The sequence below is a fragment of the Equus przewalskii genome, chromosome 20 (genome assembly GCF_037783145.1).
Source record: "Equus przewalskii isolate Varuska chromosome 20, EquPr2, whole genome shotgun sequence".
Classification (NCBI taxonomy): domain Eukaryota; kingdom Metazoa; phylum Chordata; class Mammalia; order Perissodactyla; family Equidae; genus Equus; species Equus przewalskii.
Window position 1 is genome coordinate 11009067 of NC_091850.1, and position 27790 is coordinate 11036856.

The 27790-nt window shown below is 43.1% G+C and overlaps 1 long non-coding RNA gene across 2 annotated transcripts; it reads right to left on the reverse strand.

Annotated features, from left to right (window-relative positions):
- Nucleotides 1-251: 251 nt before the first annotated feature.
- LOC139077805 (uncharacterized) lies at nucleotides 252-27380 on the reverse strand. Of its 2 annotated transcripts, none has more exons than XR_011530320.1 (5): nucleotides 27209-27380; nucleotides 15674-15924; nucleotides 12633-12721; nucleotides 10089-10215; nucleotides 252-2334 (listed from the first exon to the last, which is right to left on the reverse strand). It is a non-coding gene; the product is annotated as an uncharacterized lncRNA (long non-coding RNA). The 2 variants fall into 2 exon arrangements; XR_011530319.1 differs by lacking the exon at nucleotides 252-2334 and adding an exon at nucleotides 3108-7671 and having other exon boundaries at nucleotides 27209-27367.
- Nucleotides 27381-27790: the final 410 nt, after the last annotated feature.

Here is a 27790-nt window from a genome sequence, read left to right on the forward strand (position 1 = left end):
GTTACTTAACCTCTCTGTGCCTCAGTTTCCTCATCTGTAAATTTCTTCTTCTGTAAAATATTAATGCCTATCTCTTAGGGTTGTTATGACAATTGAATGAGTGATATTGTTAAGCACTCAGAACAGTGTCTGGCACATGGGAAGTGCTATACATGTATTTGTTAAATAATTAAAATAATTAAGAATAAAGTACTGTACAAGTAAACTATAGAATCTAACCCCCTGGTTTTTTTTTAAGAGGGAGGAAAGGATAAAGAAACTCGTTTTAATTGAACTTTTCCTCTGGCAGCTGACAAAAGCTAGTACCAAATACAGCATTTAGAATTTCAAGGTAAGTAACAATCTCCTTCTAATTCAAGCAGATGATCATGATTCTTAAGAAATGGATTCTGGGTCCACAGAGAGCTGGGCTTAATAACAAATGGGAAGCAGGCCCCGAAGACAGCACACTCAGCAAGCTACTTGGGCTTCTGGGGCGTGGGGCCCGGGGACTTCAGAATTTGACGCTGGCTCAGAGTTGTTAATGCGGCTATTAGCCTCGAGACTTTTCTGCTTTCACACCACACATGTCTGTGCTTTTCTATTTCAACTTTCTGCTCATTTCCTCTAAATCGAATACTTTAGGACCTTACCCCGTGTTTCTTTTGTGTTTCACACGCTTAGAGTTGGCATTACAGTTTTAGTGTCTTTAGGGCATTAAAATCTATATTTCACTGTTACAAAGAGGAGCACATCTTCAGATTTCTAGCTGAAGTTTGTTGCAGCCTTTCCCCTATTGATGTTTGCGGTCTCATTTTGCTCTAATTGTCCCCGGTGGTACAAGTGGGCGGGAACTCAGCCCTCACCAATGGATGCTGAGCTGCCACCACCTTTTCCTGCCTGGAAAATGGAATGGATCGTGGGGGCAAAGAGGAGCCCCTTTTTAACACTAGGCAGGGTTGGGGGCAAAACTTTAGTGTCTAACTTGTGGCTTTATCTACTGATTATTGCTACTGTCCCTGCCTCTGTGTGAGTAAGAGGCTCCTCGAGAGGCAAGAACAAGCAATGGCCACACGATCACAGTGAAGCCGCAAGCAGAGTTCGCAAAACCTTTTGGGAATCTCTCCAGCTGAAAAGGAGCTGTAAAATGTAAAACAGCCTCATTAATAATAATACTTTTATGATAATAAATGGAAACAAGTAAAATCAAGCTGCCAGTTCTCTGCTCTTTTCACTGGACTCCCCTAAACAGCTAGGCCGTGGCGTCCTTCGTCTCCTGTCTCTCATCTTGCATTCTCCAGCACATCCCTCTGCAATTGCCGTAAGCAAATCATTTACCCCCTAAGAATAATTCTGGGCGGGTGGTGTCAGTGCAGAGCTGTGGCTGTGAAGACCAGCCGTGCACAAACACCCGAAGGAGGGGACTTGCAAATATGAGGTGCTGTAGCGACATCAAATACTGCTGGTAACTGATAATAGCAATATACACGCAGAGCCCAAAGCGGGTAGGGAGCTGTATTTCAGAGTTCTAGGCAGAACGAGCCAGGCCAGGAGGAACGGGAGAGTTGGCGTTCTGAGCTCTGTCTGCGCAGCAGGGCCACACTCCTAAGCCCGGATTTCCTCTCCTGTGGGCATCCAGACAAGCTCCAGTGAGGGTGTTGACAGGTGGTTTACAGTCTTAGGTTTGGTTAGGTGCCAAAAACAGATTTAGCCTCATTTGGTGAGATTATTAAGTATATTAACTAAATTACAGTGGAAGATACAGAGAAAGCTGGTCCCGGAGAGAAGTGCTGCGGAGCAGACAGCGTGCTGTTCTCTCTCACCTCCAGCTCTGTTGAGGGCTTCCTTCATGAAATGCCCTCGAACGCTCAGGGGAGCAAGGCTGCCAGCTTTGGGGTGTCAGGAAGAGAGCAAGTGATTGAGAAGTTCAGAGCATGGCTGGGGCCGAATTCTGGCCTCACCACTTAATGGTTGTCAAAGCTGGAGAAAGTTATGTTACTTCCTTGTGCCTCAGTTCCCTCTCGGAAATACCTACCTCATAATTACATGGGAGACTTCAATGAATGACATGTGTAAGAATCTGAAACAGTGCCTGGCATTCCCTAAAGATTACGTGCTTCTCATACCCATCTTAAATAATCTGAGAGAAGGTTCGTAGTGCCCCAAATGGACACAACCTACTTTACCAGCTTAGAGGTGTGATATAAAACTGTGTCTCTTTTTACGATTCCAATTAAATGGCTTGAGGCTAAATGTCTGGCTTCCCTGGTTCCATCCTTCTGGGATGATCTTTAGGAGGCTTGGTGTCCTGAGGGTCTATCTTGCTGCTAGAGCTGGAGTTCAGGCAGGCATACCCTGTAAGAGTGAGAGCATGTTGTCACTGCCACCAGAAACTTGTCTCTGCTTGGGTTAAGGCATCACCAAATTGCAGACCTGGTGACACAGCAAAACCTGGGAAGTCAGAAGGCCTCCTGACCCATCGTTCCTGGGATGACATTATGACAGCATCTGAGCTAAGTGGCTGATGGCCCAAGCACCAGTGCAGGCCCTCTCCCAGGCTGGTTCTTCAAAGTGTGAGGAAAGACCATCCTCCACTCCTCATCAATGACTGGCCAGAGGAACCTCACATCAAAGTTGAGCAGGTGGCCCAACTTGACAGGCTTTCTTTTCACCCACACAGCCAATTCCCCAGAGTACAAGATAGGTTTAGAACCACTACCTCTTTGACCACCTGACTTCATACGGGGAAGGTCCCCAGACTCAGTCTCTTTCTGGTCACCATGCTGATTTTATTGTGGTAGTCTCCTTGACTTTGTCATTGACCCTTGATCGGGGCACCCCTGAGAGGTTTCAATAATTTTGAATTTCCCAGAGAATGGTTGGAGTGTCTCATCCTTTTACTTTAAGAAAACCTATGTCTCATCCAAATTTGCCTACTTCTGCCAGCCTGAATGTCAACAGTTTCTTTATCAAGAAAAAGTAAAGTTCTGCCTTACCAGAGACCTTGCTACAGTCTTATTTTAAAGTCATTGCTTTGCTTGATAATTGTTTTTATGGATTATCGGTAGTGAGGGAATGTTCTAAGAGCTATCAACAAAGTGTCAAGTAGAATGACTGAGCAGCACATATCATTTCCTTGTGACCTTTATTTGATTATGCATTTGAACAACTCTACTTTCTCAAGAGAAGGTAAAGAGGAAGAATATTTTTCAGGAAGAGGAAACATCTTTATCTACTACAAATATTTATTGAACACTACTACAGTATTTTGAGTCTATTTTAAGATAATTGGAATATTTTAAATGTTTCTCAGGAGAGGAAAATTCATATGGAGAAACATAGACATTATTCAATCTTCTTTGGATGGTTTGTTTTTACCAATGTCCAGAGCCATTTAAGCCATGTGCTAGAGTTTCAATTAGCTATGGCTGCACCATGAACCACCCCAAAACTTGGTGCCTCAAAACAGCAATTGTTGTATTATCTTTCACAACTTTATGGGTTGCCTGGGCTCAGTTGGGAGGTTCTTTTGCTCCACGTGGTATCAGCTGGGGCTGCTGTCATCTGGGGGCTCAACTGGGCTGTAATGTCCAAGATGCTTACTCATGACTAGCAGTGGGTGCTGGCAGTTGGTTGGGAGCTCAGTGGGACAGTCCACCAGAATGCCCTGGTTTCCCTCCACGTGGCCTCTCCGTGGGTCTTGGGCTCCTCACAGCATGGTACCTGGATTCCAAGAGGGAATATTCCAAGGGAACAAGCCCCAGTTTGCAAGTGCTTACTAAGCCTCTGTTGTATCTGGCTTGCTAAAGTCCCACTAGCCAGAGCCATTCACATGGCCAAGCCCAGAATGTGGTTGGCGACTACAGGAGTGTATAAATACTGGAGGGTCATACTGAGGTTCACTGAAGTCACAGCTGACTACACCCAGAAACTCTTTTGAATTCTAAGAGACCAAAGTGGCAGTCCCAGAATGTTGGAGCTGCTGGGGACCTTAGAGACTTTACAGTTGAGCTTCCTTGTTTTACATATGAAGAGACAGAAACTAGAGAAAGTGATTTGCTTACTCAAAGTGACAACCCAGGGCTGGGCTGTTCATTGTAAATATGATTTTGACCTACTCCGGGCAGGCCCAGCCTCTAGCCTCATAGAGCTCACAGTCTAGAGGGCGAGCCTGTAGTTTAGCTCTCCTAACGCCCAATGCTGCACGTGATCATGGTACTTCTCTGCCTTCCCATTGTTAATTAAGTATGTAATGACTATATTAAAGTTAGTTTCAGGTTCTAATTTATGACACAGTAGTTATATTTTAATGTACACTTTATGGTACATTGGAGTCCCCGAATAATCAGTGTGTACTCGCTCTAATCCCGCCTGGTTTATAATACTTGAAGAAAATTTTATTATTTTAAACAATTATAAGGATTTATAGTTCTCAAATGTTTGCTTTTGTGAAATATTTTTGTTCATGTCTACTATTTACATGAAGCCAAGTCCTTTGTCAGGAATACAGCCTCTAATTACAACATTGTTCCTGTGGGAAAATGTAATTTGCTTTTCAGTGATCCGCTTTATGACATGGGCTCCAGGAATGTGCTGTTCTGCAATAAAAAGCAAGTAGAGACTGCATACTCTTGTAACTTCTAGCCCATGGCCTGGCACGGTAGAACCAATGTCGTTAAAGTAGTTCTAATTTTTTGTTGACTTGTGAAATCTGAGCTAGGAGATCACGACGGATTTCACTGAGATGGAGTGAGAGGGGCTAGATAAGGAGGCAAAACAGCGAAGCAAAGAGCAGAAGACGGTTTCTCTGCAGTCACCCCATCAGCAACCAAGGCCTGTCTGTTGTTCACAGCGTCCCTCACTTTGGTTCTTCCTTTCCAGGAATAAAATGGCGGTTACAGTAACGAGTGGCCAATGCAGCGAGAGGGGACCTTCTGGGGTGCTGTGGGATGACAAGGCAGGCTCTGGGTGGTCCTGAAAGGCAGCCCGTTGGAAAGGGAACACCCTTACTCAGAGCCCAGTCCTGCCGCCTCTGAGGGGACTTTCCTCATTGCTTTGCTCAGGGATAATGTACAGTGACTTCCATTTAATGTTTGCTCGCAGAGGACAAGTGTTAACTGAGGCAGAATATTTTCGGCGGTGAGATTTCTAACCATGGGCTACCGCACCAGAGACCCAGTCAGCTGTTCTGTTCCTCACGGATGCTCCAATCTTCTTGACTTTGGCTTCCGGAAGCTCCTGCTCCATCTCTGTTTCTGATACTCTTTACCACTTGGCCCAGAGCATAGCCTAGATCATGCCTCATGATTAAAAACAAATACTCCATTGAAAAGTAAGGGTTAGAAGAAGAAATTATAATACAGACTCCCCCACCCCTTAGCTTTGAATGCTAGATATGAATTCTTCTGCAGTCCAGAGACCAAGGCCTCCCACAGGATAACACACTGGGTCTCTCCTCAGTTCTTGGCCTGCCACCTTTTTTCAAGGGCCTGATTATCTCCCTTCACAAAGACAGACCTCTGCTGTCTCCCCTCTCTGAAGTTCAGGCCACACATATGAGCCCCCAAAAGACATGGCTGAAGAGGATCCACATTCCTCCTCATACCTGGTCTCCACTAGCCCCTCCCACAGAAACGTAATCTGTTGTGATAAATTCTACCCACAATAAAAACAATCTTCTGTACAGTAGAGCCGAATCTTTCCTGGGGATTAAGTTCTAAAGTTACTGTGTAAGGCAGAATTTGTGTAAGAAATTAACTTTGGAGACCACTAGAGGAGAGCCGCATTGTAGGTGGACGCACTTTTCTCTGTAAGCCTAGTAGAGGCCACGATTTCCTCAGCAGAACACCAGAGGAAGTAGCTGGTCTGGGTTTAAGGTTTATTTTAACTTCAGAATCCCATTTTCCGTGGTGAGATGCTCATACTGCTTAAGGCACAGGGGCTGAAAACCGTGGAGAGAAAAGGCGAATCGCAGTTCCTACCTGCTCCTGAGGCAGAAGTGTCCACGCTTTCTAGCTAGTTTTTCTCTCTCTCCCTGTGTCCTTTTCTCTCCCCGTTCCTCTCTAGGTGTCTGTGGGTAGAATCCTGGGAATTTCGTGCAAGCCTGATGGGATGGCCTTAAGGTTATCGTGCAAAGCAGTTTAGCATGTCATTGTGAAGGAACACTTTCAGAAATGGTGTATTTAGATTTATCTTTGTAGGACCAAAAGCTCATTAAAGTGCTCTGTTTCTCCCTCCAAAACTCAAAAGCAATACACTTTCAAAGGTACATTCAAGCCATTGTCTGTAGAGAAAGAGACTTTGCTGGCAGCTTTGAAATACGGCCCCTTTACTCACTCCAGCTTTTGGCCCCAGAGATGCAGGCGGAGATGAGCTATCCCACCTAGATCCCTACTTACAGCGCCCCCACCCCCTCCCTGCCCCCACTGTTTCCACTAGGAAACTCTGACCCTTCTCTTCATTCTACCCCAAATGTGCCTCATGCGAACCTGGCTGTGAGCCTTTGTGCAGGCCGTTTGACCTGTCTGGAATCCTCTCCTGTCTAATCCCTCATCCCTTCACTCCACCTCCGCTGGCCCTTCCCAACCTTCCACCCCCAGATCAGGACACCAGAGCCACTTGACCGTAATCTTTAGTGCTCTCTCTCCCTCTTGGTTGTTGTACCACAAGGTATCTTTATGTTCAGCAAACATTCATTAAGTGTGTCCTATGTATGTGCCAGGCACTGTTCTGAGAATTATTGATATAGTAATACATTTATTCCTCACAATAAGCTTATAAGGTAGGTGCTATTCTTATCCCCATTTCACAGATGAGGAAACTGAGGCATAGAGAGGTTAAGTAACTTGCCCAAGGACACATGGTTAGTCAGTGACAGAGCCGGGCTTCAGACCCAGAAAATGTGATGCCCATGCCTGCACCCCCAATCCCTGGGTTATAATACCATCTCCCATTTGGTATTTAGATATGGGCTCTGTCTCCAGTCATCTTTTTATATGGGCGTGCCTTCTCGCTCACTTTGTTTATAACCCCTCCAGGGCAGGCATCATATTTTTTCCCACAGCCCTGAGGATTGTGCCTTGCATTGAATAGGACCTCAGGAAATATTTGTTGGATGATAAAATGACAAACCCCAAAATATAGATCCTTATAAGTTATATGATTCTCTGGATGCGTTTTGGGTTTACTAAAAGACCTCCCATTGTCTCTCATGGACATAGCAATAACAGTTAACAAAATACTGGAATATGATTTGATTCTCAAGACACTCCTATGATGTGGAGGGAGCAGATATTGTGCCTATTTAACAGCTGGGAAAACTGAGACAGACACAAAGAAGTCGACTTTCCTCCGTCACATTCAGTGGGGAGCTGAACCCGGGGACCAGAGGCGCTTGACATCTAGTCCCCTAAGATTGCTCTTCAGATTTTGCTCCAGTCTAGCTCAATCTAGTGCAAGCCATGGTCTGGCTCTGGGTTTGTCCATTAATGAAACCAGAATGTTCTATTATAAAATGGATACAAATAGCAGCATTGAAAGCGTTGAGGCAGGTCGAGGTGGGGGAAGGACACATTCCCTTCACACACTGGACTCCGTCTAAGAGGAGGACAATGCCCTCATCATGATCATGGGAACAGATGTAAATTGATGCCGTGCTAATCAGTGGTGTCTTCATCCGTTGTCAAACGTCAGCTGGTGGGAAACAGGTAAATACCAGAACAGGTAGGAAACAATTTTAGAGAAAGAAAAAAAATGAGTCAGTTACAGGGAGGTTTCCAGGATCAGAGAATTTTTTTTACTTTGGAGGGAAAAGGTAAAAAGAGGAAATATTTGATCTAACAAGTGAAAATTCAGATCAAAGCCACAATTTGAGTTGGCAGACCTCGCTTGGAAACTCCTTTTGTTTATAATGTAGGTTTTTCCCCTTTATGAAGCAGATGCTTATACAAGCATTACCAGTGTTGTCAATAATACTGTAACATTTGCCTTCCATCCCTTTGTTGCTCAGGGAACGTGTCGGGTTTCGGCACATTTAGCTTTGCCATTTACTTCACAAATCGCAGCTGTGTAGTGCTACAATAAAGTCGATTTTACTGAGAATCAAAATTGAAGAAAAAAATTCTCCTAACAACCTTTCCAGTCATCATGGGCCTGAAATACTTTGGAGTGGGTTTTTTCGTTTTTTTTTTTAAACAACTTGGTTTCACTACAATGATGCTTCACTAAGAATCTTCCCGCAAATTTAATTCAAAAGGGAAGGCTTTGTTGTTATTAAACACAATGGCAGTTTGTACATCTCTACATCATTATGTTGCTTCTCATTATGGTAATTCATTTGCTTCTGCTTTGTATGGATATCAAATAAAAATCACTCTCGCTCCTGGCAAGTGATTGCCATTATGGAGACACTCTGGGAGCCCAGCTAAGCAGCGCTTGGTGTCATAGCAAACACAATTAGCAAAACGGCATCCAGAGTGGCTTTATGGAGCTGCCCTGTGGCGAGTCTCTGTGTTTTCTATTTAGCAGGGCCGTAGGTGACGAGGCTTTGCCGGCTGCCTTCTCTCTTTTCATCTTTGTACCGTTTTCTATTCAAGAGGAACAGTGTGAGGACTTGGTATGAATTTTCCTTTCTCTTTTTCTCTGATGGGCTCTTCCTCAGCACGTGCTGGCTCGGAGAGCCCTGGGTTGTTCTGCCTTCCTAGGAGCCCATGTTTCTCTAAAGGAGGGTCAATGACAGCATCACCAAATATCCACTCTGAGATCACTGTGGATTTCTTTTTGTTTCTTTTTTGTTGTTGCTCTCTATTGACACTTGTCAACTGTTTGAGAGGTACTGAGTTTTGTATGAAGTTAAATAAAACTTTAAAGGTTGTTATTAATTACTTCTATACTTAAAAAGAAAACAATTTACACCCTCCTGCAGTGGACAAATTTGAGGTGGGGCCTCAACTCTGGCTTAGGTACCTCAGCCAATGATTAGCCTAGGTGGGATTGACGGCACCTGCTGCCTCTTTGACATGAAAGACAGACGTGGTTCTTGGCTGAGCTGGGAGAAGAAAGAGGGTCTGGGTTGGAGCTAAAATGCTCTAAAAGGTGACCAATGCATCATTGGTCAGAATTAATCAGGGACTCAAATTTCTCTCCAAGTGATCCATTTTTTTCTTTTTTGAGGAAGATCAGCCCCGAGCTAACATCTGCTGCCAATCCTCTTCTTTTTGCTGAGGAAGACTGGCCCTGAGCTAACATCCGTTCCTATCTTCCTCTACTTTCTATGTGGGAGGCCTGCCACAGCATGTCTTGCCAAGCAGTGCCATGTCCACACCTGGGATCTGAACCGGCCAACTCCAGGCAGCCGAAGCAGAATGTGTGCACTTAACCAATGTACCACCAGGCAGACCCTCCAAGTGATTCATTTAAGCGTGGACTTGAGATACAATTCTGGCCAATAAGACTTAAGGGGAAGTCTGCTGGGGGACTTCTGGAACAATTTTCCTTTCTTATTAAAAGAAAGACATGTTAAGAGAAACTGTTCTTTTCCTGCTTCTGTGTGAGTGCAGCTGTGTGAGGATGTGATGCCTGGAGCTGTAGCAGCAATCTTGTGACCGTTACAGTCAACCATAAGGACAATAATTAACATGCTGAGCGAGACCAAATGGAAAGGTAGAAATAATCTGAGTTTTTGATGAGTTGTTGAGTCACTGAACTAGCCTACCCTGAACTTCTTTTTGATGAGATAATAAATTTCTTATCATTTAAGGCATTCTTAGTCAGATTTTCTCCTATTAGTAGCCAAAAACACCATGACTGATACACTACTACTTTACTTTGTACTTTTAGAAATGGTCTTACAGGAAGGGGCTGTAATTATTTTTAAAAGTCTAGCTCCTTGATCAGATGGCAGTTTCTTGAGCTTTATTCATTTTGTAGCCCCTGGTGCCTAGCACAGAACCTGTTAGGTACAGGTGCTCAACAAATGTTCATTGGATGAGCACTAGATATGAGGGATGCTCATCCTCAGGCAATCCAGGCTCACTGGCTGAGCATTGCTCTGTATTTTAACCCAGACCTGTCAAAAAAGGAAGAAAAGTCAATTGAAATTTCTCTTGTACCTAAATGTTGAAGTCAGATGCCATCTTCTTTCTGTGCTATCTTTTCTGCTGAAACTGGTCAATGTTTCTCTAGATGAGCTATACCCATGAACATTTTCCTTTTGGGTCTTCTTCAGAAAATACATTCCTGAAAAGTCATTCATAAATATAAGAGTGTAAATATGTTTTACTTATGATTCGGTCAATATCTAAAGGAATCTCATGTGTCCCACCCTCTCCCCACCGAAAGCAAAAAAAAAAAAATGCAAAGACAGGGAAATCTGAATAATCGTTCTCTAATTTATCAGAATTCCTAAAATTTGCATGTGTATATACAAGAAACTCATTTTTATACAGAACTCAAATAATTAAGTCAGTACCCTTTTTGGGGGCCTGTATTTTATTTTTATGAAGAGAGAAAAATGACAAGTAGCTAAATTATCATGAAACTGGTTTTTAAAAAAACCTTCCAGGCTTCATAGGATATGTGCACATTCAGCTCAATCTTCCAAGTTTTCATAACTACAGTACAGGCCAACTTTTAGGTTAGTGATGCATCTTTTTTAAATTGAAAGAGTGTTTAGAACAGTGGGTGCTCCCAGGCTGACCCTTACAAAGCACAGCCTGGCCGCGGGGAAGCACAGGAAAGCACAGGGGCGGCAACTGACAGACCCAGGCCTTGCAAACCTGTGCCCAGTGTCAGTGTCGTCAGCGGCCTGGTCGCCAAGGGAAGCCCTTTCCCTCTCTGCTCCTACCTCTTGGGATTTTCTTTAAAACTAAGAAAAGCTTCTTATTTTGTTATTTTAAAAGGTTTTATTATGCATTTTTATTTTGATCTCCCCTTGGGATTGAATTTCCCTTTCCAGAGTCGCCGGCCCCTCTCTTGCTTCCTGTCTCCCCCCTGCGCTGGGATGGGACCGGGTTTGGGGCAGAAACACAAGCAGAGCAGAGTAGGGATGACGGTAAGCCATGTCGCCTCTGCCCCTGGGCTCCCTGTGGCCGGGCTGGAGCCTCTGCATCTGTGCTCCTGCCCTCCCATCCTCCCACGAGAGCTCTTCTTCCTCCACGTTTCTTCTCCTGGCCTCTCTCTCTCTCAGGTCCACTCTCTGTTTCATCTCCTCCAACTTGCACTGTACCCGTACCTTGTACGTGTTTCTCTGAAAGGCAGGAGAAGCTCCTCCCCATCCCACAATCAGAACATCAGTCAGGTTCCATGGGTCACAGTGGTGGGGTGGAGCTGGTCCTTCCTGTGTCTGCTGGTTCCCTTGCAATCTCTTCTCTAGCGTGTGAATGGAGGAATGGAGATTCTGCTGAACGTGGATCCCTGTGGGGCTCAGGGCCACAGTGTTGTGCCATTTGTGCTCTGCATAAATGCCTTGGACTAAGGGAGTGAGTGGAGGCTAAAATCTAGCCCATAATCTGCTCACAAGCTATGAACCCTCGCATATGTCTGCTGGAAGAAGGGGTGCCTTATTCATCCAATGAAAACACCTTTTTCAGCTGGCTCAGCTATCTGTGAAAAAGCAATGTGTCTTTTTCTAGTCTGCACAAAGGCTCTGGAATGGCTGGCAGAGTCCCTGGCACCAATACTGTGAATGAGAGACCTGGCCTAGGAATGCACGAGAGGGGCTGATGTCCTCCAGTCCTGTCTCTGCCAGAGCCTCTGCCAGGGCTTTTCAGGCCAACACAATGCACACTATGAAAGGTGTATAACATGTTCTTCTTTTAAAGGCCATGTAGATCTCAAAACCCAGCACAGTGTGGGAGGAGGAGAGGTGGTAACTTAATCTGAACTTATGTACCATGCAATGGAAGGACCCATAGACTGAGGCCTTGGGATGCTCTCCCCAGCTCTCCCTCCCTTTCCACACAGCTCTCTCTCTGTAATTCCTAGTTCAGTGCCTTCAGCCCCTTCCTGGGTCAATTTTACCCTCCTTCCACAGAGGACGAGAAGTTTTAGGCCTGTCCTCTTAGGCATCTCTTGTGTCTCACAGTTGAGAGCCTGAGCCTTTGGTTGGATGAAAATGGCGTCTCCTCTTCATTTGGCCATTGTCAATTGCCCAGGGTTGGGATGTTGGCTCCTGTTCCATGAATTGAGGGTGCTCTATTTCTGGTTTAGTTTTCCCATGAGCAAGAGCTTCCTCATTAGTTGTCCTAAGAATCCAGCCCAAGTGGTCAAGCCTAGCATTGGTGTTTTTGATGTCAACACTGTTTAGTCTCATATAAAGAAAGCATATTTTTTTTGTTTGCATTACTCTGACCTTTTTCATTTTAAAACCATAACCCCTGGCCTTATTGTGCTAAAGAACATTTGACATTTCTGTGGCTAATTTAACAAAGGTCACCATACTATGTCTAAATGGCTTTCTCTTTCCCATTCAATGGCACCAATACTGATTACATTATTTATTGATTCAAACCTTCCCTTAACTTCAATAGAAGGTCAACATAGGTCTACTTTGTTAAGTCATACTGGCATCTATTTTTTTAACCCCAATATGTAAATGAAGGTGAAACGTTGGACTGGCGTAGGAGAGAACCTGTTTATCCTTGACATTCCCTTACCTTCACTGGTAGGAAAACATTTGAGACACGTTGTGCATTTCCAAGGGAGAGTAGACTGGTGCGGAGGAACACTGGGAGTGACTTAGGCCCTGCAGTGCAGAGGACACAGAGATGTGACAGCCATTTATCCACCCCGTCTCCTCCCATCCTAATCCTCTCCACTTCATTCCCTTTCCTTCGTTCGCTTTCCTCTCTAACCTGCTCCTGGTCTTTTTCTTTTCCCTTCTCTTTTTATTCATTATCACCAGAAATTCTCAGAAGCCAGGTGAAGAGCAGGATACAGGGCTTTTGAGATGGCCCTTGAATGTTCTGCAATGGAATTGGGAGGGGAAGATGGAGAGTAGGGACCCCCTAGCAGCACCGTGAAAGGGTATGTCTTACTCTCTTTAGCGCCCTGCCTGGGGCCAGCCTTTATACACGAGGAGTGCAGATAAGCCAAGCCAGATGGTTAGGAACTGCCTCGACTGTATGACAACAACTGATATTGTTGATGGGGTGCTACATTTGTTCCTCCCTTCCCACGCCTTTCCCCTTTCTGATCTAATCACTCACTAAATTCAGTTGATGATACCTCCTAAAATCACCCATTCTCCTCCTAAGGCCCTTAATTCTTAAAAGCAAGCAAGTCAGCTTTCTTAATGTGGGTTCTCCATCAAAGCAAAACCCTAGAGTGAAGTTATAGATGCCAGAAACAACAACAGGGGAGTAGGAGGAAGGAAAGAGGGCAGGACAAAGAGCTGATATAAGCGTGTGTTACTGAGATTGCCGTGGGGGGCGATGGGACACAAGTCCTCTGAGAGGCAGATAGAAGGCCTCCTAGAGCTGTCCACCTGCAGGATGGGCCATTGGGGCAGTTATCCACCAGCTCCTTCTCCTATTTGCCGAAGATTGTCTCCAGCGATGTTAACCCCAGCTCGCGTGTGTTATGTGGCTGAACAGGCTCCAGGGGCATGGGAGAAGGTCCTGAGGCAGAAAGAGGAAAGATGTGCAGCACAGTGAGGTGGCATGTTGCCACGGTGCGGTGAGTCTGGCTCCCATGGGAAACGTCCACCATGGCTGTGGCTGAAATCAGAAATGGGCAGGTGGAACTTGGCATAGAGCATCAGAGGTGTCTGCTGCACGACCAACAGAGTAAAAGTCGGGGGTCTTAAGGTTTGTCTTCAACCTTGGCCTGAAATGCATCCTCGCTAACCATGAGGTGACAAAGAAAATGTATGGTCTGTTATTGCTTGTCTCTCAGTCTCTCCTCATGCTTTGCCGGAAGTTTCCTAATCAACTATTATTTCGACCGTAGTTGATTTCCATTTCCAAAATCAAAATTAAAAAGTAATTAAGGAATAAAAATATTACAAAATAAGCTTTAGAATGCAACCATACATTTTACTTTCCATGAGGCTACTTTATAAATTATTTAGAAGAGTGAAATAAAACAAAACAACACTATCTCAAAGGGGAGTTAATTTTAAAGATGTAATTAAGTATTACGACTGTGTAAGGAGAAAGGTTTAGGTTTGCCGGTGTGATAAAGGAGGGAGATGGGGGACTCAATTATCCTGAGAAGGTGAGACCAAGGTGAGGGTCATGTCAATGGGAAGTGGTGAATCCTCAAACTCCTCTAAATCATAGACTTTGACATCTGAGTCTTAACTTCTATCATGAGGCCAGAGGAGCCGCCCTGTGTGGATCTTCTGAGAAGGACAAGTGCTAAGGGGAGAGCTGCGGCTGGTGATTGGAGAGATAGAGAGCTTTCTGTTTAATAAGCAAGAAGAGGAGAGAGAGAGATTTGAAGACAGTTTTTCTATTTGAAGATCATGCAATTCTTGGCAGCCCCCATGCAGTTTTTCCCACCCTTTTGAGTTTTCAGGCTCTTCTGTGTCAGAGGCAGGGATCTGCCTAAGCTGTGAAGAAGGAAGTGTCCAGCAGGTGATTCTGAACACTGGAGAGCAGTTGCAACCTGAGGCTTCGTGCCACCGAGAGAGCTGCGGTGCCCGTGTAGAGCTAAGGCTGTTTCTTTTTTGGTTATTTTGAAACATTATTTGCAAATTGTAAAAATGAGTACAGATTCCTATAAAGCAGTCTTCCGGAAAAAAATATTTAACAGGAATTTAAATTTCCATGTGCACGTGGTTTGTACCTGTTACACCCATTCATTTCTCTCGCTCCAACTGCATCTCCAATCTCCACTTATTTTTGCTGCCACCACACTAGTTCAGGCCGTCACCAGCTCGTCCCTGGATTACCGCCTCTAGTCTTTCCCCTCAAACTTTTTTCTCTCATGTCTTTTACAGAGATCTTTCTAAGAAGAATATTGTATCATGGCTTAAACTCCTTCAAGCTCTCGTGGTTGCTCTTAAGATGAATTCCAAACTCTTTAATGTGAAATAATTCTTAAGATCAGGAGGGCAGGACGGTATGCCTTCGAACCCAGCACACTGACTGAAATAGCAGGAGCTCTAGGGCAATTCTCTCACAGGAAGTGACTCAAGGAATCAGGCCATTTATATCTGGAAAACTTAATTCTGTGACCACTGTGGCAGGGGAAAAGAGAGACGGAGGGTTGTACAAGGACTTTTCACTGTCTCATCCAAGAAGACCACACTTGTATCCCATTGGCCAGACTGGATGTATGGTTCCAGCCCACCTACAAGCGACTCTGAGAAATGTCATCTTCTCGCGTGCCCAGGAACAGGAAAATGAAATGGAATTTGGAGACTATGTGGCATTGTATCTGCCACAGAGTTAATGAAGAATGAACAACCCAGACTTTGGGAAATGTGCTGTCTGTTCTGTGATAGCCCTGTCTGGGGCCTGGAGGTCAGATTGCAACCTGTGAGTGAGTGTGAATGATTCCGCTGAAGGTCCTGGCTGTTTCCACTCTCAGTCATGCCGGTGGAAGAAAAATGGGCCTTGAATTTTGGGAGGAAAGGACCATTTTCACTATCTGGGCCAGAGGATTAGGAGCCCGTGACTATGGGGTAAAGCAGTGTAGAGATTCCCATCAAAGGTGGTGGAAAGCAGAGTGCAAGAAGAGTCCCTCTCACCATTACACTGGAGTCACCTGAGAGTAAGGCAGGGACTCTGGAGTTGGCTTTAGGGTTTGTGAGCTCTTGGAGTGACAACCACAGTGGAAGAGTAGATCATTCTCAGTACCCACTTCTATACATGCCAAACTTCCACTATATCTTTGGCCAACACCACTGACTGGTCTTAGCTGCATCTTTAAGGCAATCGGAGAGAACAGTGTCCATGCTTAGATCAAGTCTGCACGGTGAGCAGTTTGGGGGAGTCCATTCTGTGAAGACACAAGGAGACATGAACGCTCTGGTGTTGTAGGGTTGGGAGGGAATAGTGGGAAAAAGGACAAATAACCCCTAGGCCCGGTTTGTAAAACATATACAAATGGTCAATAGAGTCCCAGAAGTTACTGGGACTGGAGGAAGACCCACAGAAAGTTCTGACTTTCTTTTATTGTGGGCACTTGAGAGCCTAGAGTCACCATGGTTAGGACATGAAAAGAAATATGACCTTACTTTGTAACTTAGTTGGTGAAGCATGACATTTAAGTTTCAAGTAGAGTGAACATTAGAAAAATGCTTCATAACCCGCTCTGACATACATTAGTCTGGACTTTTCTCTTCTGATAATAGAAATTACACTCAGCAAAAGAGATGGAAAAGCACTTTGCAAGAAAAGTTAAATAATGTTATTCATCCTGTTAATGATCAATAGTAACCATAACAGTAGCAACAATAGCACTCTTAACCGCGGCAATAACAAACACTGCAAATTTGTTTGTACTTGGTATTTTCTGGAGGCCCACTTCTCTTATTTTAATCTTCGGTTTGCTTTTAAAATTATCCAACTCATTTCCGTGTCAACTTTAGTTGCCTCATTCATCAACTTGGAATGCCTGTAGCCTTGGACAAAAGTGTCATTCGACATGTTTGATGTATTCAGCTCTGCATCAGTAATCTATTTGCAAAATTGTCCAATTTGAAAGTGACACATTTGATTCACTTGACTTTCCTTTTTCTAGCACAGTAAAATCTGAAGGAATTCAAGAGGCGCTGGGTACTAGTTACCAAGGAGAAAGGACAATGAAGGCATGTGCAAAGTCCTCCAGAGAAAATTGTTGTGTGTCATTAGTAGTTGAACAGAATGAAGAGCCCTTTTAAGTTGAACTTCTTCCAACAAAAGGCAATGCCATCTGGAAGGGGATGGGGTCTTTTGAAGTTTTTTTTTGTTTGAGGAAGATTAGCCCTGAGCTAACATCTGCATGCCCATCTTCCTCCACTTTATATGTGGGACGCCTACCACAGCATGGCTTTTGCCAAGTGGTGCCATGTCCGCACCCGGGATCCGAACCAGCGAACCCTGGGCCACCGAGAAGCGGAATGTGCAAGCTTAACCGCTGTGCCACCCGGCCAGCCCCTCTTTTGAAGTTTTTGATGTTAACTGATTGATTTAGATTTTTCAACTTTTTAGCATAATTTATTCTAATTATTTAAGTATGCGTATTCATACAGAAAATTTGAGTATATTTAATATGAAATATAGAAAAACAAAAAGAGAAAAATAATTACCCATAATTCTGCCACAAAAGAGAGCTGTTATTCTTATTTTGTTATAATTCCCTCCACTCTTTTTGCAGTGTGCATATAAATTATTATATTTTTATAAAAAGAAAATAATTTTTACTTAAAATGGAAATCCTTATGCCAAGAATCATGATTACAGGTTGATCTCACACTGTAAGTTCATGACTTAATTTTTGTTGGGTCCCCATTACATCTCTGTAGGGTGAAGAATTACCAAACATAAAGAGACCCAAAGAGCTTACATACTATGATCTGAGTAAGGAGTCGAGGCAGAGAAAGGTTCAATTAAATTGAGGAGTACTTACTTATTGAGAAACTGGGATGTGATCAGCACTGCATAGGGTAACAAAGCTGTGGACACGAGGCAGTAAAAACCTGGATCCTGCCTTCAAGGCCTTTACAGGCTCATGGAAGACAAGGGACCTGACTTACACACAATACAATAAGTAAAGATCCTAACTACTGCTGCAAACAATAAGTACGTCAGGAGTTTGGAGGAGGGAGCAATCATCGCGGGCTGAGGCCGTAAAGAGCATTTATGGGAAAGGTAATCACCTTTTCAGCTGATTCTCTTAGGATGGAAGGGATTTGGAAAGAAAACAGTGAGTAAGGTGACAGAGAACCTCAGCCAAAGGCCCTTGAGCAGCCTAACAGGAGCTGTGGGCCAGGAGGATGGAGGGAGAACAAACGTTAGTGGGTATGAGGGTAGCCTAAGGGAGAAGAGAAGATTCCGTCAGTGTAGTCCAAGGCCAATGCTTCTTCTTTGTTGTCCATTCCTGAGTTCCAAAGGAATCGGTTTCTATTTTGAACCTGGATCCCAGCAGTTTTAATGAGTGACCCTTTGTTTGTAACATGGTCTTATTTCTTAAAAGAAACAAAATTATTTTCTTCCAGAATAGTTCATGGACTTACTAAGACCCACAAGAAACTACAAGGATCACTGTAATCTCGTCTCACAATTTAATTCTGAACTTGCAATATTTTGTCTCTATTCTTATATAAGTTAATTCCAGTGAAAGGAACACCTAGTAATACTCAATGTTCAGAAATTCCATTTTTTTGAAATAATCCATGAGAGAGACTCATACCAATGCAAACTCATAGCAGTGTGCTTAGAACACGTTACTGGAACAAACCCGTAACTAAGAACATAGATGTCAGATTCTGCCACTGTCCAGCTGTGTGACCTTGGATAAGTTACATAATGTCTTGGAGCTTCAGTTTCCTCATCTGCACCACAGGGAAAAGGATTCGCACTGCATGGGCTTATTGTGAGGATTAAATGAAATATCTATGTGGAAAAATTTCTGGCATAAGAAACATGCTGAATCAATGGTAGCAACTACTATTATAGACAAAGACTATAGAGATGACTTCTTCACAGCTTGCTACTGGATTACTTAAGCATTAGAACTGACTGGAAAGTGAAGCAATTTGAATGTGCTGCAAACTCTGCTACAGCAGTGTTTCAAAATGGCGCTTGGGCCAATGTAAACAACTATAGTGGTGTAAACTCTTAATGAGTAAGCATTAAGCTCTTGAACTTAAACACCCTGAATTCATAACCTATTAGATGGTCAAGGAAACTCAACCACCCAAAGCATTTTTATCTTTTAGCATGAGAAAGGTTTACTCCTCATTTTCAGTACTACAATAGGAAGACATTCTGAGGTTATACACTAAGGAGAATATAAAGCATCTGTCTGTGTTGCAGATAAAGAGAAGACAAAAGATGTATCTATTAGATCCTGCATGAGCCATTAGGAAATTTAGAAGCTCAACCAGTGTTATTGCCCAGATGAAAGACCAGTCCACCAACACAGAGGGAGACTGCAAAATTTTGAATATTTTCTTGCCTCTGTGCCTTTGCACATGCTCTTCTATTTGCCTGGATACAATCTGTATCACCACCACTTCCTGCTCAAAACTTTGCCTAACTCCTGTTTATCCTTCAAGTGGTCTTCTCTGGTCCTCTCAAACCTTGCTTTAGAGGACTCTCCTATGTGTCTTCACAGGATTTTATTCTTTAATTAATGTTACCCTTTTCACATTTGTGGAGGCTAAATAGTGGTGATGTGGCTGAATCATACAAACTGTTTATACATTTATACTATAAATATTTGGTATAAATATGCTTTTAGCTACCAGAAGGATTCTCCTCTCCCCAAAGTCCCGGGTGCCTCTAGCTTTTATTAAATGTAACTTCTGCAGCTCAAAAATAGGTAAGATGAAAATGTTCCAGGCAGTTTCATCAAGCCTTATTCCCAGTCCTTCAGAAGACAGCTTTTGAGTCCGACAGCAGTATACGTTCCAGATGGTCTGTATAATTCAAGTAAATCATGCACGTCATATAACAAAACCTAAAAAGTGTATTTGAAAATGTGTTTTATGGACCTTACCCAGAAACCCTTTGGTCAGATGAAATCTGATGACTTGGATTCTCTTACTCTACTGGTGGTTAAATGATGCCCACTTACCACCTACTGCAGAGAGTGGGAGGGGCATTTCCACGATGTTCTGGGAGGCAGTTGCCTGTTTGTGAATCTGCCCTCCTGTGGCAGGGTCCCATGAAGACAAGGCCCACACCTTGCTCTCCTGTATCCTCTGGGCCCCGTACAATGCCTATCACATAGTGGGTGCTCACAAATATTTGTTGAGTGAAAGAATGAAGGACTCATCTGTAAGGCCCTGGGTGGTCCTTTCAACCGGAGCCCAAATTATTAGAAACCAAAAGCTGGCTTCCTCCTCTTTAAGGTTAGGAAAGACTTAGCCTCCAGGACATTATCATCGCTCAATTGCTTCTTCAGGGAAGGGAGGACATCTGTCTGCCCTATCCAGAAGAGTGGGTCAAAAAACTCCTTTTAATACTGCAGAGAAAAAACAAAAGAGGAAGATTGGCAACAAATGTTAGCTCAGGGTCAATCTTCCTCACCAAAAAAGCACAAAAAGAAAAAAAAAGAATCATTGCTCCAGAACCTTCCTTAAAATGGGCTCAGAGGGATCCCTTTTGATACTGTCACCAGGTAAAAAGCAGTAATATGCTACTGTTGGAATATTTCATTTTCCTCTATGGATCAGTGCCATTTTGGTGGCAGGTGATGCTGTCTTTGCCAAAGAGAGGTCTGGTGGATATAAGTCACCTTTCTTCTTAATTTTACAATAGCGATCAATGGCCTGCTTACCTGTCCTGCCCTACCTACCCCTTTCTATCAAGTTCTCTACTCAAAATTGAGAGTTAGGATTCTGGTTTTATTGCATAGAAGTCTTGTGCCTTAGCAACTTGCCCGCCCTTTCTAAGGCTTGATTTCTTCATGTCTAGATACAATGCCCCTCTCCTGTTAGTAGAGTGTTCTTAGTTTACAACATTGTTCATTCATTCATTTATTCACTCAGCAGGTATTTATAAACGGTGAACAGGACAGAAGAGGTGCAAATATTTCAGGGGAAGGAGTCAGACGAATAGGAAAACAGGATATTATCAGACTGTGATGAGTGCTATGTAGAGAATTCAAATAGAATGATGCAATAGATAGAGAGTGACTGCGTGGCTGGTCCAGACTGGGTCATCATGGAATGCCTCTCCTAGGGGGTGACGTTTAGGATCTAAAGATCAAGGCAGAGGGAGTAGCTAGGGCCCCAGTCCCAAGGCAGACATGGACTTGATGAGTCTGAAGAACGCCAGCGTGGCTGGTGGGATCCTAGAAGTCAGCGGGTATGCCTTCAAAAGTCACAGGAAGGAGCTTGGAAGGGTTTTGAAGCACAATGGGAGACTTTGGAAGATTTTTAAGTAGGAGAATGATGTGCTCTACAATCTTTTGTAAAAGATCACTCCAGCCGCTGTGTAGAGAATGAACTGGAAAGAGCTAAGAATGAAAGCAAGGAAACTAATTAGGAGGCTCCTGCAGAAGTCCAAGCTGTAGACAGTGGTGGCTTGGACCAACGTGGAGGTGCACCTCCAGGGATGGGAGACGCGGTGAATTCTAAGTATGTGTGCAGAGCATTTGGGCCTCTGCTTGATGCACAATGAGCACTCAATAAACTCTAGCTATTATTATTCTCATCATTATTACTATTGGCTTGGAAAAATGAAGTTGGACCAAGTAATGGGTCAACATAATGATGGTTTTAAGAATATTACTGAATTTAGAGCAAATTAGGTAGGATGAACCAAATATTATTTGTACGCAGAGATTTAATTAATGTTACTTTTCTGACACTGTCTTGGATGCAGTGTTTTCAATACTTTTCTCTTTGTGTTTTGAGCAGAAATCCATCATTTACTTCTTTCAGGACACACTGTTCAGTCATTTTGTAGTGAAAGAATCCTGATTATCTTCAAATGACAGATGTGAAACAGTGAATTCTAAGTTGTGTGGAAGATGTAATATATTGCATTGCTCTGGAATTTATTATGAGCAAGGAGTTGGAAAAAATTAGGGAGTTAATATCCAGGAAGAAAGCAAAACTTAAAAAAATGACACAGATTAATATATTTATGGATACATGTCATGCAGTTTGATGCCGGAAAAGCCAAATGAGGAAGTAATGTTCTGAAAACAACTCTCAATTACCAAGACCACTAAGCTCTGAGCCAGAGAAATATGAGGACTAGCGACATCCAGATGTATACAGTTGCTATGGAGTGATTTAAAATTATAAGAGACAGAGAAAGAGAAAGAGAGAGAGGGAGGCAATGGTTCTTTCTCTTTTTCCCCCTTTTCACAGTTTTTCTTTTTCCCCTTTTTCAGAAGGGAATCTTTGGCTCTACATTTTAACAAATGCATACATCTTTTCAATCTACCCTTAGCAAGCAAGCTCGTATTTACAAGCGAAATTATGCTGAGACACAGAAGTTTTAAATGAAAGACAGATATCATTACAATCCTTTAAGGTCATGCTGATCTCTTTAAATGTTAGAATTCACTAGAGTAAGGTTGGCTTTTCAGCTAAGTGACCCCATCACTTTAGAGCAATCCCTGTAATCAGTATAAACGTAGCAACGCATTCTAAGAAAACACTAGGTTCCAAATGATAATATTCTACCAGGCCAGAGAGAGTTTGTTTTCAAAATGTGGACACTGGTATTCTCCAAGTAGTGTGGTTTCTAGATATACCACAGCAGTTATTCAGGTTTACTGAGGACCCATGGTAGGACGACAATTTTGGCAGTGAATTTTTGCTACTTCAAAATTCTTCTTTCTTCTTTTTTGTTTTGAGAGAATTCAGATGATAAAAATGAAAGTGTCTGTCTGTACTATAATGAAGAGATAGTTGGATCATTAGAGATACACCTTTTAAATCAACAAAACAAAATCGTCTAAAACACAAGCAAAAAATAGCATTCTGAAAACTACCTTCTACAGATCACTGGTTCTTCAAGGCATCGCTTGAAGGAACTCTCAGACATACTGCCTGCTGTATTCCCATCTCAGATCTGCTTGAGTTCCACATTACGCCCATTCTGACACTATGTGGCATGACCTCTTCAAGGTCATGGTCAGCCATAATCTCATTAGAACAACATAAGAAATTTAGCAGAACCGGTACAGTACCTGCAGCTGGTCCCCAGGCTGTAATTGATATTTATCATCTCCCTCCTCCACCACCCATTCTAGATTCCCTCTACCCTTGGCATCATTTGTTGCTTTAGGTTACTTGCCTGATGGAATAACCCAGACCTTTGTCTCTGAGAGTCTGACTCCCTTGGTAAGGTGCCCTTGTTAGGCCACGATTACTACAATTTCCCACTCACCATTATCATCAAGAATGGATGCACCAAGAGACACCTCAAGGAATCTTCTGAGTTCTACGCATATTCCTCCTTGCCCCCATTATGTAACAGCAACCCCAGCGCCTCAAGATAATTAAGAAAGATTTCTCCCACTAGTCTAGTAACTCCTTCCTTTGATTGCTGGACCACAGACGTGAAGAGCCTGGAGTGACCAGGAGGCAGTTGTGGCTGCAGGTTCAGTGGAATCCTTACAATGTTCCCTGATGGGAGGGTAGCCTCACTGGGAACCAGGACCTCTAATCCAGCAGAATCTAAGTTGTAGGAATGGGAAGCACAAATATGAAGTAAGTTGCTGGGAGTGATGGTGAGAGGGGCCAATTTTGCTTCCATCCCTTCCTCCCTAGACCCATATATTTCAGCTATTGGGATGCAGCACCATGTATCAGCTGTGAGCGCAGTGCATCTGATGGAGCTCCCCAACCTGGAGAGTTTTGTCTCTGAACTGCTGTCTTATGTGAATCTTTAGTGGGCATTCCAACATTCTATCAGATCTCCTGCTTCTGGATGAGTTGGTTTCTGGTAGGACAAGTGGACCCCGTGGTCATGTACCCTTACCATTGATACACATCCTTTGCTGCAAAATGTGTCTTTTCATGAAAGGCAGTGTTATGTGCGATCCCGTGGAGGTAAATCAGGAATTCTAGAAGTCCTCAAATAGTGGGCAGGGAAGGCAAACACTTATAGAGCAGGTTTCATTTCTGCTCTCTCCAGAGTGGAATGTCTCAAGACGTGGAGAGTGGCACTAACCTCTACAACTCTACCTAGGGTGTGAAATTGCTTCTAATTTAAACTTTCTGCTTAATTGATTAACTTGGTTATTGTTTTTTAACTATTGAATGTCCATGATGTGGTAAGCTTTTCAATGTTATGGAAAAATGTTTACATTACACAATGGATTTCTGTCCCTTAAAACTTAGGCCCCACTGATGAGACAAGTGCATTCATGTAATTTTGTATTTTTGAGGATGCTGTTTTTACATAAAGTCACACGAGGACATTAAAAATCTGATAAGCATACAACAAAGAATTTGTTTTGTTGTTCTCTGGTGGAACTAATTAAATAAATGGAGGGACAAACAGGTCAAATCAGTATGTTCCTCTAATTCATCCAAGAAGTCCCAAGAGAATGAGATCTGTTTCTATTGATGTCTTAATTGCTCTAAGTCACCTTGGCTCTCCCAGATCTGGGTAAATAATAATCATAATACCCACTTTTGTGTTTTTGCATATTGTTCTTAGAGTGGCAACCCAAAATTTATTTATTTATTTTTTTTATTGGGGAAGACATTCCTACTCTTATATCTAAAAATACAGAAAAACTGGGGCCGGCCTGGTGGCGCAGCGGTTAAGTTCGCACGTTCTGCTTCTCAGCGGCTGACTTTCGCTGGTTCAGATCCTGGGTATGGAGATGGCACCACTTGGCAAAAAGCCATGCTGTGGTAGGCATCCCATGTATAAAGTAGAGGAAGATGGACACGGATGTTAGCTCAGGGCCAGTCTTCCTCAGCAAAAAGAGGAGGATTGGCAGTGGTTATCTCAGGGCTGATCTTCCTCAGATAGCATGGCATTCACGGGTCAGCCTGAGCAATCAAGATGTGGGCTGTGTTGCCTCCCCGAGAGACCAATGTGGGTGAGCACATGCACATTTCTTTTCACATGGGATGGGGAATGGGGTCTGATTTAAAGATATACAAGACCAGCTAGCTGGTTCTTTCCTGCATTCATTTTTGGGGGATTGGGTGGTGAAAGTTCTTCTCTAGATCAAGAAGCTCCAGGTTTCAGTGTGATCACACTGAGGCCTTCAGAGTAGAAGCTGAGGCTAGACTTATGGAGATGCTGCAGTGGTGTTACTGCTGGCTGTCCTGCTCCAACTAAATTAACCTTGCTGTGCCTCAGTTTCCTCAACTGTAAAATAGGGACAATAATAGAAACCTTCCTCATGAGGTGGTCATAAGGGACTAAATGCGTTGATACACGTAAAGTATTTAGAATACCACCTGGTTCGTAATAAGCATTCAGTTAAGTGTTAGCTGCCATCATCACCATCATTGTCATTATCCTCATCTCATGTAAAGTAAGTAAATTGAACTTTAATAAATATGACTCCATTAACTTGTACTCCAACAAACTGAAGGAGTTCAGATGGCCTAAACTGACGAAGATTTCCAATAACTAACTTTTATAATTATTCACTAAGTTCCCTGAATACCTTTCTTGATACTATTTGTGAGACAAGGTGTTATAGGTTGAATTGTGTCCTCAAAAAGATATGTCCTAACTATCTTGTACCTCAGAATGTGAGTTTATTTGGAAAAAGGGTCATTGCAGATGCAATTAGTTAAGCTAAGAAGAGGTCATACTGGAGTAGGGTAGGCTCCTAATCCAGTGTGACTGTGACCTTATAAGTAGAAAGACATTTGGATGGCGGGATTCGCAGAGGGAAGGTGATACGAAGACACACTAATAAGATGGCTATGTGTTGATGGAGGTAGAGATTAGAGTGATGCACCTCTAAGCCAAGGACGACCAAGGATGGCTGGCGAATTCCAGAAGCTAGAAGAGCCATGAAAGGATTTTCTCCCTACAGGGTTCAGAGGGAGTAAGACCCTGCTGGTATCCTGATTTCGGACTTCTAGTCTCTAGAACCGTGAGACAATCAATTTCTGTTGTTTCAAGCCACCGCGTGTGTGGCTTTTTTGTGATAGCCCTAGGAAACTAAAACAGAGGGGGGTGGAAAAATACCACAGAGGGAGAACACGGCACTCAGACTGAACCCATCAGGTCATTGGAAGCTTAGGATGATGTTCTGTCGCTGGAAGTTGTCACTGTATGTTTTCTCTGACTGTTTTGACAAAATCCTACTGATCTGATCCTTTTTTCCTCTCATTCTAATCTATCCCCACATCTGCTTTTTTTTTTGGTTGGAAGATTGGCCCTGAGCTAACATCTGTTGCCAATCTTCCTCTTTTTGTTTGAGGAAGATTGTCCCTGAGCTAATGTCTGTGCCAATCTTCCTCTTTTGTATGTGGGATGCCGCCACGGTATGGCTTGACCAGTGGTGCGTAGGTCCACACCTGGGATCCAAACCCGTGAAGGCCAGGCCACCGAAGCAGACTGCACAAACTTAACCACTATGCCACCAGGCTCGCCCCAACATCTGCTTTAAGGGAGTACTTTCCTAACCATTGTAGAAGTGGTAGGCTTAGGGACATACATTCTTTCCTATCAGATGTTTAAACAAACCTCCTCAAATTTTGTGCCATATTTGTTCGTTTGTTCATTTATTCATTCAAGTTTTTTTGTGTCAGAGCAGAGCCAAAGCAACAGGCAGCCTTGTTGAGATTGCCCAGAGTCACAACCACTCCTGCTTCTGCAGGTCTTCAGGAGAGAGAGGACATATCTACTCTTTTGTGCTGATTTCCCCGCCATGATTCTTGCCTCTCCTCTCTCATCTAACTTCAATACCACTTGATTATTTCCAGGGCAAAAGCAGCCTCTCTTCGTGCTGCAGGCATCAACTAGATACCCCTGTAAATTTATACCACTTAAGTTTTCCCAGCTCTAAAAACAGCTATTGGGCACACATCATTTGTCAGGGCCAGTCTAATCTTTCCACAGCTATCATCTCAGATCCAGGGTAGCCAGGCCAAGATTTATTTGTTTTCAAATGCTTTTTTACTTGATGCCTGGAAAATCCTTCCACAATCACCAATAAGTCCTATTTTCACTTTGCACAAAGGACCACACAGTTGAATTAAAAATTTCATAGCTGCTTAACCTGAAAGTAATAGAAGAAAGAGGCAAAGTTTATAAAAGTATCTTAATTCATTAATTTTCTCTTGACTCACGTTTACTACCCCTCAAGTTCTCTAGAATGACAAGGTTTTGTTCAAGTCAGCAGGGACATTTTTTTTTTCTGGTAGTTTTCATGCTTATTCCCCAAAACACAATCTTCAGAAAATTTGTAGTCAGCATTACATTCTTATCAGTAAAAACGACACTGTGATTCCTGATTCCACGGTGCTATTTTGTAAGGTATATTAAATAGAAAAGTAGCTTTAAAAAATACACAGTATGCTTTTTCAGAGGTCTTAAGCAAGGGCATGGACAAAGGCATGAGCCCACACATCAAGAAGGATGCTGCTTGGTATATTTTGAAAAGAGGGCTGCTGAAGTAGCCCTAGTACCTTCTGCTCCTTGATTAAATCTTGATTAAAATCAGCGCTTCAGCTGGAGAATGGGAGGCCGTCTTCTCCTTCCTTTCCCTGCTGTAGGTAACATCACTTGATTGCTTGAGACAGTTAAAGGTGCTTTGGTAGTAAAAGGACAGCAAGATTAATAGGCAGGCATTTCCATAGTAACAGCAAAGCACTCTGGGAGACAGAGCCACTTGGGGGCGGAGCTAACCATGCCAGGATTTCGGCTCCCATGGCAACAGCAGAGTGTGGGGTGGGGATGAACACAATACAAAACTCAGCAAAGGTCCGTTTAGTGAAGACGATGTATAATCAGAGTTGTCAATCTGTTTTAAAATCTGAAGTTAGATAAATCAAATTTGAGACCACAAGCTGATGCAAAACATTTAGAAAAAACTGTACATCCCCTGAAAATTTCAGAAGCATAAGCACAAATAGTTTAAGAACTATCCAATTGTGACAACTTGTTAGTTTAAAAAAATCCAATTACCGAGATTTTTGTCCCAGAGTAGTTGCAGAAAATTACACAATTAGAGCAATTTTTCTCAGCTGCTCTGCTACAGAAAACGAAAG